Raw genomic sequence first — 21,243 nt, 5'->3', positions numbered from 1 at the left:
CACTGCCCGATCCTTCAGCAAAGATCGAATAACACATATGGTGTCATGGGTAGACGATCCAGAGGCTGTCCTGGGATAGGGGGTCCTGGTAGAAGTCAGTTCGCTCAGAATCAACAGTCATCTTCACAGGATAGTCAGCAACATATTGTTAATAGTGGGAACATTTTCAATAATCCTTCGACTATCTATTTTTCTGAGGATCTTGCATTTGATGATATACTATTCCGCTAGGACAGCCTGAAGCAGAGTCTGGAACCAGTACCTATTCCCATCGATCAGAAAGGGCCCTATGTTGGAATGAAGGTGGGGAATAGGCAGCATCTATTTTTGAAAGATACAGGAGCACAGAAGTGGTCTATTGATCATTCATGGGTTCCGGATATTCCCCTGCCAAGGCATAAGGACATTTAGGGTTCTCTGGTAGGCCAGTGGTTATTCCAGTGTCTCAGCCAGTACCAATTTCACTGGGGCCATTTACTGATTCGTGTCCATTTCTTTTGATGACAATTTGTGGCGAAAATCTGTTGGGGTTGAATTTGTTGAAAGAATTGAATGCTGTAATTTACTGTTTTCCGGATGGAGTGCATTTAACGATTTCGCCTCAACAACCTTCCGTTCCACAGTCTTTGTCTAGACCTTTACCACCTGAATTGAATAAGGTTGCGACATGTCTATGGCCAGTCAATGACAATGATGTTGGTATTTTGAAAATGGAATCAGTTAAAATTGTATTGAAATCAGGTGCTAAGTTACTGCGTATTACGGAATATAAGATTTCGGTTGAAGGTGAGTAGGCTTTGAAAAGTATTATTTCTGATTTTGTACACATAGGTGTGATTGAAGAAATTGCAGGGAGCGTGTGTAATAGTCGGATTCTACCTGGGTATAAGAAAGGTAAAAATGTGATTCCTTTTCGTTTTATTATTGACTTGCGCGCTATTAATAAGATTGTCACCCCACAGTTTTCCTATTGTACCTGATGTTACTACAATATTGACCATGATTCCAGCCTCAGCTACTCAATTTAGTGTTGTGGTTTTAAAGAAGGCCTTTTTGGTATCCCTGTACATGTTGACAGTAGATATTTGTTGGTGTTTACCCTAGAGGGATGCTCATTTACTCGTGTGCCACAAGGGTACACTGAGATTCCAATCATTTATAGTAGAGCATTGAAGGAACAGCTTAATATGCTTGAGTTGCCTTCCACCTGCACGTTGTTGCAGTATGTTGATGATCTACTTCTAGCTGCAGACTCTGAGGTTGCTTGCAAGGAGGGCACTGTGTTGCTGCTTATCATTTAATAGAACATGGGCATAAGGCTTCATTAAAAAAGTTTCAGTATTGTCAACAGCAAATCGCCTATTTAGTCTACCTTCTGTAAAAGGAGGGAAGAAGACTGACACCTGAACGGATACAAAGCATCTCTAGTATGTCTTTCCCAAATACACAGAAAGAGGTCAGAGCCTTGATAGGTATGGCTTCATACTGTAGACAGTGGATCCCAAACTTTTCATTAATGATAAAGCCTATGTTGGCATTGACAAAGAAGGGCATTTCTTTGCCTTTACTGTGGAACATGGATTGCCAGAAAGCTTTTGATCTGCTCAAGGCTGTGTTGTGTTCAGCGCCAGTTTTGGGCACACCAAATTACAAAAAGGCCTTTGTGTTGTAATTGAATGAATGTGATGGATCCGCTTTGGCTGTGTTGATACAGGAACATGGAGGCAAAAATAGACTGTGCGGTTATTTTTCCTCCACGTTAGACCTTGTTGCATGCGCTTTGCAGAGATGTTTGAGAGCTGTTGCTGCTGCCGCTGTATCTGTAAAACAAAGTGAGGGTATGGTTCTGGGTCACTCTTTAACCGTGATGGTACCTCACTCTGTAGACGTTCTATTAAACAGAACGCAGACGCAGCATCTCACATCAGCACGACTAACAAGATACAAGCTTATTCTATTTGCACTGCATATTCAAATTAAGAGATGTTGTTCATTAAATCCGGCTGAACTATTGCCTCTTCCGCAAGAAATTGATTTCAGTGACAAAATGTCACATGACAGCCTCTATACCAAAGAACAAGAGACTAAGATCAGAATTGACCTAAGCGATACACCTTTAAGGAATCCACAAGGGGTGCTGTTTTTGCGATGGCTCCTGCTTCAAACTTCCGGATTGTACATCCACTGATGCTTACGCAATCACTTCATTAAGCACTATAGTGGAGACCAAAAGAATTCTGCATTATTGTGCGAAGGCCGCAGAGATTATTGCATTGATTAGAGCTTGTGAACTTTCTGAAGGACTTAGTGTGAACATATATACGGACAGCCAGTATCCATTTGGGGTAGTTTACAAGTTTGGTCGATTATGGGCAGAGAGAGGTTTCTTGACCTTGCATGGAACTAAGATACAGCATGGCACTCTAATAGTTTGGCTACTTTCAGCACTTGCGTTTCTACTCAGTTAGCAATAATGAAGTGCGCAGCACACCAGAAAGTAAGGGACAATGTGGGAAAGGGAAACTTTTGCTGACAGAATAGCCAAACAGACTGCCACCGATTTGCATTCCAAAATGTATATGACAAAAGGGGTCACTAAAACGTGTGATAGATATAGGAATTGGTCGTATAAGAGAAATTCATGCTAATGCTACTCCAGATGAAATTAAACAGTGGGCTGAGGCTCCAGCAAGTTTAGATGATGAGGGTTGTTGGATAGATAATGAAAAGCAAAAATGGATGCTAACCAATGCTTGTTACTGCCATGGTGACAATGGCTCTTGGTCCAACTCATATATGTGCCAAAAAGATTTTCAAAATGTTAGAGCCTGTCTGGGTTAATGTAAATATTCCAAAGACTGCTGAGCGTCTTGTCCAAAGCAGCATGGTATGCCTACAGCATAATATTGGCAAAGGAACACCGACAACAAAGGGTTGTTTTGATCTCCCCTCTATGCCTTTTGAGGTCATACACTTTGACTTTATCAAAATGGAGCATTGTCAGAATTAAAAATATGTATTGGTAGTCAACTGCGCCTTTAGTAAATGTGTTGAAGCATTTCCTCTAAGAGATGCCACAGCAATGTCAACGGAAGAAGTCATGCTTTACGAATATTTTCCCAGGTTTGGCTTGCCGAGAGTCATATGGTCTGATAATGGTCCACATTTTATCGCTGCTGTCAACCTGCAAGTATGCGCGGGATTACAGATCGATAAACGGTTCCATTCAGCCTGGAATGTTCAGACTGCCGGACTTGTACAACGCCATAACGGTATACTAAAAAATCAGATTGCAAAGATTTGTGCGAATAGCAATTTGAAATGGCCAGATGCCCTATCAATAGCCTTATTGTCGATGCAGACAACCACACAATCAAAGACAGGACTCTCTCCTTGTGAAATAATCATGGGGAGGCCAGCCAATATATGGAGTATCCCAAAGCCCAAATTACTGAAAGATGTCGAAAATGTACTTCTTTCTGACTATTGTGACCAGTTAACTCAGAACTTGTATTTGATTAATAAACAGGTGCGAGAAGCCCTCCCAGTAAAATAAAAGGGTCCAGATCATCAACTCCGACCTGGTGACTGGGTGCTCATGAAAGCATTCGAAACAGCCTCCTGTCTCGCACCACGCTGGAGAGGAATGCATTAAGTCCTCCTGGCCACACAGAGTGCTATCCGAGTGACTGAAAAGAAGAACTGGATCCACGCTTCCCACGTGAAGAAGATTCCTTTTCCTTTGGCCTACGACAAAGGTGAGGAGAAGGGAATTGTTGACCTTGATGTTCACAACAAGTCTGTGCTAATCGACACCAAGGGTGTCCCAGAAACACTTCCTTAAGCCCGTGGGGCCTGGGAAGATTGTTGCTTCTTCTGCAAGTTCTTCTTCACCATCGAACAATCTTGCTTCTGCCTCTCCTTTGTCTACATTGCCTTCAGGACACTCTGCTTGCAGATCACACCATACTTGGAATCTTAAGGTACGATCTCCGACTGGGAAACTGAAGTTACAGCACAGCATCGACTGTGCCTGCAAGAGAAACCATTGTTGAGCCAGTCCCTCATCACTCTTCTGCTAAAAAACAATAAGAGGCGGGGACCGGCAAAGTTACCTTCAATCAAGATAGGCCACGTTGTCAGGAGCCACCGACGGATGAACTTAAAAAGCCTGACGGAGAGGCTTCTTAACGGACTCTGAGAAACAATGCCCATTTTTAAAGCCGCTCGTACCAAGATGAATATTAGTCACCCCTCTGAGGATGAATCTACCTATCAAGGGTCATGATCCCTGAGGACCAAATGTTTGTTGGTCACAATATCAGTTTGTTTAGTCACTATATTTTCATTTGGGTTTTGGTGCCTGGAAAAAGTACATCCGCTTGATATTCTGCTACCCACTGCAAAAATCCCCACTGTGTCTCCACCCTTCGTGCATCTGCACACACTTCCTCCTTGATACTTCCAACATAGAAAGGGTTACCATAATAATACTCTCTTAATGATTATGAATGCTACCCATGCGATTCTGAATAAAACTAATTGCTGGGTGTGTTCACACTTGTCGCAACATGGGTAAAAAGAGTATTGGCTGGTATATTCATCCTCTTGCCTTAACTGCTTTCTATGCCTCGCTCAGGGCATTATTCTTTGGCCGTTGGAATGATAGTATTTCTGGGGACTTTGACGGGACTAATCTAAATGAATTTGAAAAGCGAGTCTTAACACCTCTGGGATGTTCTTCTATTAGGCCTTCTGATAGACTCTCTAGACCTTTTCAATCATTGATTTCCTTTAAATGGCTCCCATAGGGAACCGGGATGCCATGCCTCCTTCCTATACTATCAATCATAGTCCCAACTCTGTTCCTTTCTGCATCCAAAGAGAAGGTTCTCAGACAATGGGTACCTTTGAGGGTTGTACTAGCATTGCAAATCTAACCAGTGAGGACAGACCTTTGTATGTAGGAGATCCTGTTTTCTTTGTTTGTGGCAATGAGGCCTATCCAGGATTACCCAGAGATTGGCAGGGTACTTGTTACTTGGGGATATTGTTGCCAGGAGTATATGGTGCTACCACCTTTGAAATCTCTAACGCACGTCCCAGGCGAGATGAGAATGGTGGTACTCCTTCACAGGTCTTGGGTGATGTTGTAAAATCCTATGTGCCATTCTGGGGATAGATAATGAATTCTGAGTATATCAGAAGACTAGCAAGGGTACTGGAAAAGAACATCAATAGGACCATCAATATTTTGTACAACATGACGCTAGAGCAAAAGGCAATTAGATTAGTAGGCCTCCAAAATAGGATGGTGTTAGACATCATCCTAGCTGAGTGTGGTGGGGTATGCAAAATGGTGGGATCTGCATGTTGTGTTTTTGTACCAGACTCCTCCCCTACTATATTCAAGGCAGTTCAAAATCTACATATCTTGAGTACTGAAGTACATGCCCCAGAGGGAAACTGGAATCTTAGTACTTGGTTCTGGGACTTGTTGCGATCATGGGGTTGGAAAATCTTTGGAGTCCTTGTGATAATTCTTGGTATTATACTGTTTGGTTGTTGTTGTATACAATGTCTCTGTGTCATATGTTCAATGTTAGGAGGATGTTGTGCACAACCAATAGGTACACTAGGACCTGAGATACATTTGCCTGAAAAAGCTACCAATGCCTTAGTAATGCAGGATATTACAATCAAAGAGTTAATGGCGATTCAGGATGTTTTTGAAGAACGCGATTCAGGATGTACGGACATTGATGTATGTGTTTTGAATAATATGAATGTTTGAGTAATGCTCTTGGCTTATGCCAAAAGGAGGGTTTGTTAAACCATATTCAATACCGCCTGGTTATGAACATTGGCCTAAGCACATTCGCATTGTACAGAAAACCACGTCTAAAATGCCCTGAATGGAATTGACTAAAGCCGCCATTTTAGAAACATCTGCCATGCTGATTAACTCTTGTTTTCTGTCTCAAACTGGACTATGTATTTTCCAGCCTCAGCAGAGCTAAACTAACTTTGGACTATTTCAGAACTTTGGACTAAAGAAGAATGTTTGTTCTGTGCAAAGAAAACAATGGAACAGAATGCTAAGTAACTAAAACCGTGTGCTTTGGCAGAAACCCTTTGTGTTCATTTCTTGAAACTGGACTTACTTTTTTTTTTATTGTGATATAACCAATCATGGTTTTTTACACAATACATAACATAAAAAAATATAAAAATCTAATAAAATTTTTCACTTCATAATTCAGCCACACTTGAAACAAATTATCATACATTTAAAACAATGCATATAGCCAAAACGAGAAAAGAAAGGAGAAAAAGGGGAAAAAAGAATTTAAACAATTCATTCACAAACAGAGGTAGACAAAAAAATATCCCATCGGGGCAAGTTTGTGAAAGGGAGTACGTAAAGGCCACTTTCCTCTCAGGAAAGCAATTTACCAAAATGTGTGTGGAATAAACCCAGTCTGCTGCAGAACTCTTAAACATTCAGTGTTCATTTCATCTTGTGTCCTGGGATCATTCTTTCCCAGAGCGCATTTGATGAAAGACGGTCGCTAGACCTGACGAAAGTGGCCAGATGTTTGACCCTACTTTCCCAAGTCCCCCAGCAAAAAAATCAGTATATGTTCAATGGTATGAGCTCTAGTGTCGATACATTCAGGACATAATGCACATATCTCAGCATCTGGGCCCCACTTACTCAAAACAGAGCCTGTCCTTATCAGGTTAAGACAGAGTCTAAGAAAGTTCTGCCTGGTTTTACATGCAGGAACGTCATGAGATATCTAGCCAAAAAACCTTGTTTTTTACCATATTTAGAAAATGATGCAGGGATAGATGAAGCCCTCATATTAAATCCCTTGGTGTAAGGGCTTTTTTAACCTTCATAGGGTTGGTGATCAGTGTGTGCTCGTCATGATCACAATAAAGTAAGATCTCCTTTACTTTATTTCTAAGATCACTTAAAGTATAAGAGGCATCTAGATTTAAATGGACCAAAAGATCCCCAAAAAGTGTTTTTTCCATAGGATCCACAATTGACCTAAACAGAGAAAGCTGTTTCCAATCCATTTGCGTCTTCAGAGATTTTAGGCTCAACTCATACATCAATGTAGCCATTTGTAGTCTTTGGGCAAACCCAACACCTGCTTCCAGATCCCAGCTTCAATTTTCTGCCAATCAATGGTCCATAATAGTGGTTTGGCCTCTACACCATAAAGTAAAAATAGTACCACCTTCGCCATATAGAATCTAATTAATGGCAAGATGGAGAATTTGCAATATAAGCAAGATATCTTTTTCATCTGTGATGTTTACTGTGTGCTATTAGTCAGTATCTCTGCTAACCTCAGCCCAATTGTTGGAACCGCATATAGGGTGTACCCAAGATAAATTATTTCCTTTACCACAGGAATTAATCAATCACCTATTGACCAAGGAAATCTTACACCTTGAGTTCCCCTATGTCGGAAAATTACAATCATAGATTTCTCAGGGTTAACAACAAGGTAATTTTCTAGGATTGGACTTACATTTAGCTCAAGACACAAGTGAAGATCAACATGGCCGAGGTAAACAAAGTTGTTACTATTATATTCTGTCTGGAGGAAAAACAGGTTTTAAGCCTGAAAAAATTATTGTCATATTTGTCATGTGAACTGGGCATGAACCCTTGTATGTAGCTTATTAGTTTGGAGAAGGGCTGGACAATGACTGGGATGGTGTATAAATAGAGCATGCTTTGGGATGTCCAGCACTCACACCCCTCACAATGTCTGCTGGTACACACTGCAAGGTGTTGGGAGCCCAGATAGCTATCTGATTTTGCCTTTGAATCTGTGCAGAAATAAAGATACTTGTATCTTTGAACCCGTGATTGGCATATTTGATTTTGTGGTACTAAGCCTCGATATTTCTTTGGTCTTTCCCAGGGTGAGAATCCCAAGTTGTTGCCTTGCACCATATCCCTACAGGGATCCAACATGGACATACAGCACAAACCTAGGCCACAGCACTCTAAATGCAGATGCCCTCAGTAAGAAACTTTTGCATTAAGTATATGTCAAACTCATACTTTTTGACTCCTGTGCATGTGATGAATTTCAGGCAGGCATGGGTGTGAAAGCTGTGGCTTTTTATTTTTGTTGGATAATACAGTTATGCTGGTAATTCCATATCTGAAAGGGCAATCTGCTCTTCAAACTCACCTGAGGCTCCATGCCAAAAGTACAGTAGTATCTGCGACATGCTGCATCAGTATCCTGATTTACAGCGCCTTCTCTACCAGTGGAAAAGAGCGGGTTCAGAGGTCACATCTGCCCATTTGACAGCTGCAGTGAGCCAAGTCCTTGCATTGCAAGGACTGCATTTATGATATGCACCTGTGTTCCAAAAACTGCAAACCTATGGGGATCCTGTCCTGGTGGCACATTAAAGTGTCAATATAAGCCACACTTGAGTTAGGGTATGGTGGCCAGCACTTCTCAGAGTTATCCCAGCCACATTATATTGATATTGCACATGTATCAGCCTATGGGCCCAGGTCAGCTGTGGAAAGAGTATGTGTATTCATCCCAGACAAGACCCACCCATGCCCACCGGCTGGATTGTGTCCTTGGTGGGGTGCTTCTCTTTGTTCCTTTGTTAAATCAGGTAACACCTTTTCCCCAAAGACATTGTCTCCACAGGAAGCTGGCCTCAGAACAGAAAACAAGGGGCACACCCATTCACGGAGAGCCAGGCCTTATACCAGGGTGCTGCCTTTCTAAAGGCCTTTGTTCTTAGAGATAAGGAAAGGGGGCAGAATAGATAAGTAAGGAGAACTCTGTCCAAGGGAAGGGGACTTCCACCATTTTAATATTTCTGCCTCTCTTTCTCTTTCCTGTATCCTGCCCTTCCTCTGTAGCAAAGCACTTTGTGTGTGACATCAGAAGTCCACTTATTTCAAGGGCAAGTATTGGTTCACTAAAGTAGGCTAGATTTAGTCCAATCACCTGGAAACATTTGCCTATAAAAGAAGGGGTCTCCCACCACTTATTTGAGTCATCTTGAAGCATCTTTGGATCATCACTTAAGAATATTTCGCTGTATCCTGCTGAGATGGTAGTCCTTTCCAAAGTCCTCCAGTTGTGAGTTAAATGCAGGTGTTCTAAGGCAGAGGCAAGCTCTGTTCCTGAACCAGCTTCATGAACCATTGTGGGTGAACTTTGCTGTTGGACCATAATCCTACTTCTCTGCCAGCCACCTTATTGCCTATGACCTCAATCTTTTGCAGGTTCCCCTGAAGGTGTGTGCCAGCCTTGCCAATGTTTGGGAGCCCGGAAAAACTACTGACATTGGCCCTTGGCCCTTGAGACCCTGCAGTGGGACTCACAGCACCTAGAATCCAGACAACGACCTGCTCTGAGCCATGACTCAAGCACGCTCGAAGCCAAGCAGTCTAGCAGGACCCTTCAGTGCTGCCCTTTGCTGTCCATTTTTCTGTGAACGACCATCCGCTGGACGACTTTGTTTGCTGTCTCACTGAGTCAGCAAAAGATCATGTTGACTCGGCTCAAACAACGTAGTGCTGCCTTGCTCGATCTGCCATACGAATCCCCAGCTTCTTCATCGCCACTCCTGTAAGTCGATCGACCCGACTCTGGTGTTCCCCTAACAGCGACCTCTGAGCTCTGCACAGATTCCACCTGTCTGCTCATCCTGGTACCAACTCACCGCTGACGAACTGAAACCAGTTCGACCCTGACTAAACGCTAACTTGCTGGGCAACTCCTGCATTCCCGACCTGAGCCAACACCAGGATCGGGGTCTGAGAAGCCTGGTTCGACGTTGTTGAACCACCAAGAAATTTGCCAAGTTACTCTAAACCAATATCTGCTCCCCTGGTCCATCTTTGTTTCCTAGAGCCTGGATAGGTCATTTTAATCCCGTTTTGTAATCCAAATAAATATCAGTTTCAAAATTGTCATCATTTCATTGCCTTTCTCCCCTTGTCTCATCAACCAGAGTGCTGCATCTATACTATCTCTGGATATTCTGTGTTTCTTTTATAGGGATAGGTTTTTACTGTGTTTTCTGGATAGTATTGTAGATGGTGTGTCTGATTAAAGTATATATTTTGAATAGAACCTGTATTGGACACTACTTTATTTTGGATGCTATTCTCAGCTTTTTGCGTTGCTACTGTACCATATTCACACCTCTCTTATAGTATAGGCTTCCCTCGGCCAACGTTACCACAAAAGGCAAATGATGTATTTCTCCTAAATGCTCCTGCTTCACATTTATGATTGTGTTGTCTCTTGGTTTATAGAAATGTGAGGGCTGAGTGGGCATTTTAGCCGCTACTCATCCTTGTACATCTGCAAGGCAGAAGTCAATTCGTCAGAGAGTCTAATATTTGTGAAATTTTAGTGAACCGCAGAACCTAGAATAGACCTTATAACATAAGCACATTTGTCATGGAAGCAAGACAATGGAGTGCAAGACAAATTCAGATCCTGGCCCCACGCTTAGAGACTGGACCCGGTATTAAGAATGTTACAATCGATTAATTAATTAATTCATTAATATAGATTCTGAATAGCAACCGAGAGAGGAGTACTTGTTCTTCTGGGTGCAGCGAGAGAAGATGACCACATGTTTAAGAGGCACCAATGAAATAAAGTAACTTTGTCGTGGATTGGACTGAGTCAGGATGATTGGCTAGTACGACACTGAGGGTAGAAGCCTGTGTACATGTTTTGTCTTACTGCTGTAAAAAAGAAAGAAAGAACTGCATAACACTTGCCTCGATGCCATTGATAGAATGAACGATTTCACGGAGTGATCTCCACTCGTTTGTACTGTCTTTGCACCATAACATTTAAGTATTGCATTTCTTTACAAGTTGCAGATCAAAGATAGTAATAAACCTAGTCTGCAAACGTATTTAGAGAATGTGGGTTGGAGAAAAACATGTGTGTGCATTCCCTTTTATACAATAACCATAATTGGTGCTACATGTGTTTGCTTCGCTTCTTTGGACAAGTTCAACGTTTAGATAATCTGGCCCCAGGAGTGCAGCATTTAGTTTGTGTCTTAACCTTTTCACAATGTAAACATTTTTGGGATAGCAAGATGATCTGAGGCCTGTTTGCACATCTATTTTGAATGGTAGTACTAGATGAAAAAATAAAATTCTCTAAATACACTTTAGCATTAGGCCAGTGTTTACCCTACTTCTAATTCCGAATGGTATTGACACTCTGGAAAATTCAGCCAAGTGCAAAAATACAAAAAGGTGTTCTCAGGGGCAATTATTGCCTTGGTGCACATACTGTGCCAAACTATACTTCCTCCGGGGAAAAGTCCCTGCAGATTTGTCACAGGTAGAATAACATAACAGTTTCATTTAAGCATAGTTTGGGGAGTGTATGATCTGGAGTCATCTATTAACTGATCTGCTACCGCTAGTGTTTCTGAAGCATCTGCTGAGAATGGCGAGGTATGCTTTTTTTAATACAGTTCTTGTGACTTTTGTGTCCAGTTTGGTTGATTGCAGGGAAACAACTAATTGGCATCTTTAGTGATTAGAAACCTCTTTAATTCAAAAAATAAGAATGCATTTTATAGGAGGTCGGATAAATAGAAAATAAATACTCTTTGTCAAGAACCGAGAACTGTTCTTTGAGAGCCAATGGCTAGACTAATCAGTGCATGACAATATAAAGGAAAATAAAGTTGGTCTAAAGTATTGTTTACTGCACGTTCCAAAGTGAAATACATGCAGCATTGTTGACGTTCTAGCTCTAATACCTTCATAAGTACCAGACTAATGATGATACCTCTAGAACTTGGTTCCGCAACTTTTGACTCTATAGAGGGTTTGGACTAAAACTCCATTAGCCCTAGCCTCATAATCAATGGAGAAGCATCATGGGAATTGTATTTCAAAACATATTAAGGAATACTGGTCGCAGACACCTGCTGTAGTCACACCGGTGGACACTTGATGTTGTATTTGATCTGAACTTGGGCCCTAGTGCTATTTACACTTGCACCAGTGCAACGTTCCTGTGCTACCACCCTATGTTTTGCGTACTACATCAATGTTTTCTCTAGTGCTAATTGCACTTGAACTGGTAGAAGGTTTCTGTAATAATGCACCAACTCCTTGAATGTATTTTTGAAACAGGGATTTTGTCTTGTGATATTACCACTCCATATGAGTATCAGGGCTAACTTTGCCCTGTGCATAGTGCTTTAAAATATTATGAATTGCAGCAATGTTTGCTCTTGTGCTAATTCCATGGACACATTTCACTTGTACCAGTGCAAAGATCATGCAATATTTACTCAAGTGAACATACAATGTGTGCACGTGACCATGTACATACATATTGCCAATCCCTGCCAATTGAAGAAATGAATGTGTGCAGTGTATGTTTACCATGTGTCTCCTCCCTCCACAACCTACCCCCACACTTACTAGAGTTCGAATGGCCAAGTGCCCTGGGCAGCCCCGGCAAGCTAACCTAGCCTCATCAATATTGTCCCCATCCAACACCCACGGGCCACATGCACACGGCCCCTCATGTTGATCAATGCTCACTCAGCAGTCGCTCACCCTGCAGAGATCGATGACCTCATCTCGTACAACTTTGATGCACTGTTCATAAAAGAAACATTGTTTACCCCATCCTCCTCACATGTTTTCAATGTCCTCCTTCCCCAAGGCTACTGCATCCGACATGCTGACTGGTCATGAAGGGCAGAAAGTGGAGTGGCAATCATCCACAGGAGCGATTGTCCTTGCTCCATCATCCCCTCTCCCAGAACAAGCTCATTTGAAATCATTCGACAACCGGTTCCCTCTACCGCACAAGGAATCCATGACCTTCCACCTCATCTACAGACCACCTCAAAGGAGTGACTCTTTCATTGCAGGAATCTCCATCTTACTCTCCTCTGCCAAAATACCACATTCAAATAATGTCTTTCTCTGTGATTTTAACGTACCTGAGTCACAGGCTGACAACCACACTGGAAGCACGCTATTCGCTCTTACTGCTTCCATGGACCTTAAACAAATTGTACTCTCCCACACACAACAAAGTCAACACCCTAAACTTGGTCTTCACATCATCCCCCTGCATCAAATGTGCAGACCCTATCCCATTTGACTGGTCTGACCACGTCGCCATCCCCTTATCAGTCACCCACTCGACTACGGCTCACAAAGGTCAGGCTAAACTCCCCCTCCCTCAATGCCACTCATTCAAAACATTACCGGTCAATGACCTAGGAGCACATTTTGCACGCTTTCCCACAACAGGGAATGCCTCAGGCCCCTGGAAGTATTCAACACCTCTGCTATGAAATGGTGGACACTCATGCCGAGCTAACCTCCAACAAACACTCAATCAGAGTCCTACAGAAACGGTGGTGCAAAAACCATAACCCGGGAGACCTCACCAACTTCAAATATCTCCATGCAAATCATAGGATTCTGATTACCGAGGCCAACGCTGCATACTACTTCACCACCATTGCAGCAGCCTCTAACAGGAGAAAATCCATCCTGAAGTAGTAAAACAGTGTAGCAAACCCTCACCCTACCCCGAAGTACCAGCAAATTAGGAAAAATGTGACAGAATCAACACATTGGTTTATTGAAAAATAGACAAAATCTAAGAGATTATGGAATCAACCTCTCACACCATTAGCATGCCCTGCACCCTCACATGCACACTTCTCCAGTGGTTCAAATTCGCTTCTTTCTTTCCGTGGATCTCAAACCCATCGCATCCAAGAGTGAATTAATTCTCATCAGTCCGCCCACAAAAAACAACTTGTCCAACAATGGCTGAATGATATGCTCCAAGAAGGATTTGATCCACAACTCTCAGACTCAGTAAAGTCCTTAGGCTTCACCATTGACAGCAATCTGTCCTTCCAGAAACACGTAGCCAAGAAGGCCCAAATAGCCTGTATCATAATCTCTACCCTTCGAAATATCAACCCCTTCATCCCGCTGCAGGACTTCCAGACCGTACTGCATGCACTTGTGATCCCGCACCCCGATGGGGGAAATGCTCTCCAGACAGAGCTCCCAGATGCTCACTTGGCTCCCCTAAAAGCAGTCCACCATACTGCAGCACGTCTTATTGCGGTAGCACAAAACAATTGACCGAATTACCCCTATCCTACGCAAACTACATTGTCTTCCACTCCAAGCAAGGATACTGTTCAAGACTGCATGCATCATCTGCAAAGCAGTCAAGAGTAGAAGTCCAGAGTACCTAGCGGTTAAGCTCCACATATCTGGTGGAAAATGCTCTTCGTACAGCAAATTGACCAACCGGCTTAAATCACAACTCGTCCGCTAAGAGAGGACCTGTAAACAATCCATATCTTGTCATCCACCCACCCTCTGGAACCTGATGCCGATGTCAGCTCGGAATGACCCCACAATTCTCCAATTTTGCAAATCTCTCAAAAATGGCTCTTTCAACAACACCTGACCAAGGAATAATTCCAATAGATGCACATACTGACGCACAGACCTCACAGTACTGTGCTACTGTTAACAGATGTCGGCCCAAATGCCAGCTACCCACACTCTGTACAGCGCTCTGCTGCTCTCCAGCTAGGCCCATGCTTTAAACAATGAAATAAAAATAAAAAATAAAATAAAAATTATTGGGTGTGCCCTAGATTGATTTGCATCTGGCACCCTTTTACACATATACTTGTTCATGCTTTGCGAACCATAAACATGCATGCAATATAACTCTTCATTTATTATTCTTTGGCAATTCAGGAATGACATATGGGTATGGAGGCAGATTATGGGACTTATTTTGATCAGGAAGAACAAGAGCAAGCTCAAAATCAAGTCACGGTTCCAAGACCACCACTCTCAAAACAACGCATAATAATATGCTTGCTGTGTAATGCTGAGACAATAATTTCTGTTTTATTTAGGTCTTCTCTATTCAATTCTTAAGGACTGTGTAAGCATCAGGATTTAATTCTGTATTTCGATATGTTATCAATAAAAGAACTGTACACATAAATGAAATATCAGGACATATACATGATTTCATACAAAGGAGGAGAGCCAAGCTCATTGGTCGACTGAGTGATTTGTGCAAAATGAAACAGTTTAAAAACATCCATAAAAGGCATGCATGCATGGCAAGTATTTGTTCATGAACCTCTTTACAACCACATGTATGTCCCACGTTTTCTGGCTCCTTCTGCTGCACCATATCTAATGTTTTAGCTGTCATAAATTTTGTTCTCATGTTTTCCCACTTCTCTCTCTGTTTTCCACTGCTCTCACAATAATACTTGCAGTTCTGTATTGCCTTTGGGATGCCTGTGTTTTGGGTTGATTGAATGTATGCTGACAGTTTTTACACTTGGGCATTTTGTATGTGTTTCAATAGTGTATGTTTGTTTCAATATTTTATTACCCAGGATAAAGCCATTTATAGCCATTTCATTTTACTTCCATTCCCTTCAATGAAAGGTAGGTTATGGTCTGACAAACAGAATCAATGCCAACGCTATGACGCATGGTGGGAAAAAGGGCTGCCAGTTTTCAATCCACATTCAATGAATAAGTAAAGACTTGACGCAACAATCTAAAATCATACACATGCCCTTGTGTTGTATTGGCGGGCAGAGCTGTATTCCCAGGCAGAATAGACTCACACAGCATTCAATAGCGCTGTCACCAAATAATTCCACATTATAGCCATCATTAATAGTTGTGTGGTACAGGATAATAGAATGTGCTAATTAAAGGTTGCGACTTTTCCTCATCATTTACTGCATTTTAGGTTATATATTTTATTAGTGCAATAACCCCATTTGTACCAACAGAACTCAAAATGAGAATCTATACATTTTGAAAAATGTGGAACCTGGGGTGACTGAATTGCCTCAAATATTAGCAAGTACTTTATTAGATGATAAGGACAAAAATGTGTTAAATAGTTATCATGTTTTTCAACTCATACTTCAAATCTTCTAATATGGATCTTAGTTTTATATTCCTCTTCAAACATCAGAACATAGAACTCTGTGTAAAGGTTTCATAGAACATACCTAATCTCGAGGGAATAAAATCGATAATGTAAAAAGACAATGGGCCTCATTTCGAGTACGGCGCTAACCAATGGCGCTATTAACGCCTTGGTTGACGCCGTACCCGGACCGGCAGCGCCTTGGTGGATGGCGGAATTACCGCCCCATTCCAAGGTTGGTGGGGCGGTAATTCCCCATTCACCAAGGCTCTTCCCCATTCCCAAATGAGCCCCCATAGGGCTCAATGGGAATGGGGAAGATGCAAATAACGGTGACCGTTCATTACAGTCACCGTTATTGGCTTGGAGGCCCCTTTGCGCCCTCGACTTTAACACCTGCTCAAAGCAGGCGTTTAGGGCGAGGGCGCAAAGGGAACTCGGAGTATGGCGGTAAGGGATCACCACCACCGGTCTCGTTACCGGTGGCCGCTATCCCTTACCGCCATACTCGGAATGAGGCCCAATCTGTTTACTTATTTGTGACTAATTTTCAGAATTCTGTAAATTTAATAATGCCTAAATTGTATTTATTTGGATACATACTTACAGGGAAACAAGTTCCGTTGGTCATAAAGGAGCGTACAAAAGGTAATATAGCAGATAAACAGCAGTCAGTGAGCCTTTTACAATGGGGAGAGTTTAAGTGCCATGATGAGCAATTTTGAGAAGGGGTATAATGTACAGATAGGGGAACAATAAGCTGGACAAACTTAGAATAAGTATGTGTCAGTGGGTAGGCAGTCTAGCCAGCTAAGCATGAGCTATGACCTTAAAATATTAGGTGCAAGTGTGCTGTGTAAAAGAGAAGGAAGAGCCTGGTTAGTGGTGAGGGAAGGTGTAGGTAGTAAGGTTGGATAGGCGAGTGAAAAGGATAGTGGAGCGTGCGTCACATTTCAGAGGGGAGGGAGTTCCAAGTAGGTGGAGCAAGAAAACAGGAAGCATGGGATGCTTGAGGTGCCACAAGGGAGGTGGAGGAGGCAGAGTGGAGGCTGCAAGAGGATGTGTTGAGTTTGATATAAGAGGATACATATGGCTATATCTTACCATGAATGGATTTATGCACTAGTAGGACACATTTGAAATGGGCACTCTTTTGCCACCTAGATAACCAGCCAGCCTACTTGGGAAAGGAGGAAGTATGGATGAAGGGAGGGAGTTCAGAATGTTCAAAGAGAATACAGGTAGTAAAGTTACTAATCTTGTCAATGGGACAGAATGCATTGTTTGGAAAACCAAAAATGATACTGGCCGAGTAGTCCAGTTTAGAGAAGACAAGAGTGGGCAGGAGATGTTTTGTGGTTTTGAAGGGAACGAGGTGCCTAATTTTCCTGATATTTAGGAGGTTGAGGTGAGCAGCCATTGCAGTTTTAGATATGAACATAGAGAATGTGTATAAAGGGTCATAGATGACACCAAGGTTTCTAGCTGAAGAGGAGCAGGGAAGAGGGTTAGGTGGGAAATTAATAGGCATGGGAGGAGAAGAGAAACACGATTTGTCAGAAAATAAAAGCACCTCTCTTTTGATATAGCTCAATATAAGAGATACTGAGGCCATCCAGTATTTAATATAATAGAAGAGATACAGTCAGAGATGTTAGTAGATAGGTCAGTGAAGAGTTCAGAAAAGGAAAAACAGATGTGGGTGTCATCTGCAGAGAGTTGGTACGAGAACCCAAAGGCGGAGATTAGTGCCCAGAGAACAGTGTACAGTGTGACCAGGCTGCGACCCAAGATGAGGATTTTGGGGAACACTAACAGAAAGAGGAGTGAGTTGAGAGGTGTTGTTGCTCCTGGAAAAAGAGAACTGATGAGGTGACAGGTAGGACTCGATACAGGCAAGTGTTTGATCACAAATTTCAAGCAGAGAAAGAATATTGAGGATATCAGAGTGATCAATGGTATCAAAGGCAGCAGATTAGACGAAGAGGATTCGGATAGAGGATAGGTTGGAATGTTTAGCAGAGGCAATAATGTTGGGGACATTCATGATAGCAGTTTCAGTGGTATGCATGAGCGGAAGCACAGTTTTTAAACATCAAAATAATCAAGAACATGAGTACATGGCTAAAATTCACTAACATTCAACAACAGCATTGTGTTTATGACAAGAAATCATATATTGCTTTAAGACAGTCCTTGCTATCACTTTATGTGGTTACATTGCTTTTGCATGTGTCAAAAGAATAAAAGAAACACGTTAAGTATACTTGCTTGGGACACCATTAAAAACTGCCTGAGGCTTACCAATAAAAGAGCTGGGTGGTGTGCTTGACTCAGCTAAGGCGGAATTTAGCAGAGGGCTATGGGGGGCTCTAACCACACACATAAACCATAAAGACAGTATGAACACAGGAACTCTGTCAGAATCAGGTCACTTATCAAGCAAGACATCTATTAACACAGCACCGGTGAAAACAAATGCAATAATGTTGACTGGAGATAACCAATGATTTTGTTGAAAAAACAAGCGAGGAAGACACTCGGAAAAGTAGCACCAGCAAAACTGGAGTTTTCTTAGGCATAGCAAATAACAAAAGTATTTCTTGGGTAATTTGAATTTTTTAAAAATGACAAGCCACTCTCCCAGTAGTACTCTGAAGGCAGCATTTCATTAAGTGTGTGTCATTTTCAGTTGACTCTGGGAGCCAACCATACACTGATACACATGGCCATGTCTACCAGTGGTTCTATGCAGATATTGAATAACTTGGATGCAAGGATCTCCCAGGTGGACTCAATTGGAAAATGTGGAGGATCCAACCAGAACCACTACCATGACTAGTCTTTAATGCAATCATTGAAGAAAATATCCTGATGCCCAAACTAATGGGGATGCGATAAAGAAAAAATCCAGATCAATTATATCACATGCCACTAAATGTCATGTAATACTAATAAACAGGCACCCCCATCAGAAAACATGCAATGCATATCAGCCTTTAACTGTACGGTAACAGAACATTATTTCCCATTACACCATGAGCCAGCTTCACAGATACAATGCAGTCAATATTTACATAAGAATGGAGGGACTAAAACAGGCTTGCATTGCAGACATAGTCAGAATCCAATACATTTTTCTTTAGCACTGGGATTAAATCTCCTACTTTTAAAGGGTCACGGAAGCTCTCGTACAGATGGGAAAAATGGGCTATCTGCAAATAAAAGCGTACAGAGGAAAGTGCACTTTTACAGAAGATGTCATGGCAGACCCAGCCAGGATTATACCTCGAAAGAAAGCAGGTTGATACGTGACCTTTTGTGGAGTATACGTGAATTGCATCTCTCACCCTGAACCCTTTGGTAATGTTATGACAGAGTAGAAGTGAACCTCTAAAGAGCCTTGCTCACATACACCTAGGACAATCTTTATGAATACTGTCGGGGCTCACACATCCGTGGCTCCATCAACAAGACCTTAGTACACATTTTCAAAGATTTGCAAAACCGCATCCTAGCCCTGCATCCAGCACCGAAGCCAGATTGATAAGAGCTGGGGAATTACTCTTAAAAACCAAGATAATCAACGATGCATGCAAGTTGATGCAACTATTTCTAAACATAAACATAACCATGGGGGAGGGGGATATAGCGGGTCAAGTCAGATCTCCTTCAGTATACTCAAGTTTCAAATAATAATACAATCAGGAGGTTCTCATATAGTCTTTTATACTAATAGAGCTCCACCATACGAATCCTCTGTGACCATCAGTTATAAGGTGATGTTGGTTTAGCCAGACTATTTAGAGTTCCCACTTACTCGTCAGTTACCTTGACATGCAGGGAGGCATTTCTTCCCATTCACAGCTCAGGCCCAACTGAAATTCACACACGCCTTCTGATCCTGCAACCTGCCTTCTATTGAGCTGTTCATCCACTCTGCCATCACCCAGCATTTTACAACCTGCACAGATGGCCAGCAGGACAAGAAAGGACAGGAACGGGCACAGCACACCTTCCATCCTTACACATCATTCAAACCAAGATTTAACAGATTGCGTCCTCGCCGCAGGGATCCTTTGTAGCATGGGCACAATCCAACCAAGCAAGAGAGCACATTAAAGGGAATTAAGGCGTATACAGGTGCTCATAACAGCACTGAGAATTCCTAGGGCATGAGTGAATGGTCAATTGCACACCCCGAAAAACATGCACAAACAAAAACAAACAAAAAGAAATATGAAAAAGAGTTAGCCAATTTCTTAAAACCATCACTTCAAACATGACCGAGAAATAAAGTTGGTACCCTTTAGTGCGCTCCTTGGGAAGAATTACTCAATCACTTGGTTATGTTAATTCCAATTTGTTTATTCAGTATAGGTTCTGGATACTCCATACACTTAAAGTTTCAATAAACAAACTTTGTCTCCCAAATTGTCTCCCAACACGTGTTTCCCCATGACTTTAGCCACGGTTCCTCAGGGGAGATTCCTTGTCATGTTTCTCATAATTCTGATTCAGTATTGATTGGTATTCAATTTTCTCTCTCATCGGCTCTCTATTTGTCTTCCTTTTGTTCTTTTTCCCTTTTTTTCCTTTTTTTCTTTTTTTCTTTTTTTCCTTGTGTGTAGATTCTTGTGGATTCAAAGATGTTCCTTTCTCTCGGTACGATTGCCTCTGTGCATCCGTGGTTCAAACATGTCATGCAAATAACACCGTGCTCAGTTCATCACATCCAGACATGTATTGAGAATGGTATTACAGCATCCTAAAATCTCGTCCAACTTCACATGAGTCAGACCTACAAGTATTTATTTTCTTCCTTTTATTTTAGTAGGAAGCAACTGACTACTGCACTTCAGGAGGAGTTCCATGCATACATTAAATGCATATGCAGTACCAGTCCTTACAACGTAGCATTTGTCTACACGATGCAATTTAATTTGGCATTGAATAGTTGAAATGTATATTCAGTGAGGAACATGTAACCGTTTTGAAAAGAGTTGGGCGTGGAAAACAGGACTGTGATAGGATGGTGATCAACAGTAGGAATATTGGGATGGCTTGGTGATAGGATGGTGAGCAACAGTAGGAATATTGGGATGGCTTGGTGATAGGATGGTGATCAACAGCAGGAATATTGGGATGGCTTGGTGATAGGATGGTGATCAACAGTAGGAATATTGGGATGGCTTGGTGATAGGATGGT

At 42.0% G+C, this 21,243-nt stretch overlaps 1 pseudogene; it reads right to left on the bottom strand.

The window, feature by feature from the left end:
- Positions 1-21,243, bottom strand: part of LOC138528026 (RNA-binding protein FUS pseudogene) — a 74,558-nt pseudogene that overhangs the window by 22,502 nt on the left and 30,813 nt on the right.

Source organism: Ambystoma mexicanum, chromosome 7q (genome assembly GCF_040938575.1).
Source record: "Ambystoma mexicanum isolate Mex_15411 chromosome 7q, UKY_AmexF1_1, whole genome shotgun sequence".
NCBI lineage: Eukaryota > Metazoa > Chordata > Amphibia > Caudata > Ambystomatidae > Ambystoma > Ambystoma mexicanum.
Note: the sequence above shows the minus strand (reverse complement) of the source record. Positions and strands in the feature narration are given on the sequence as shown.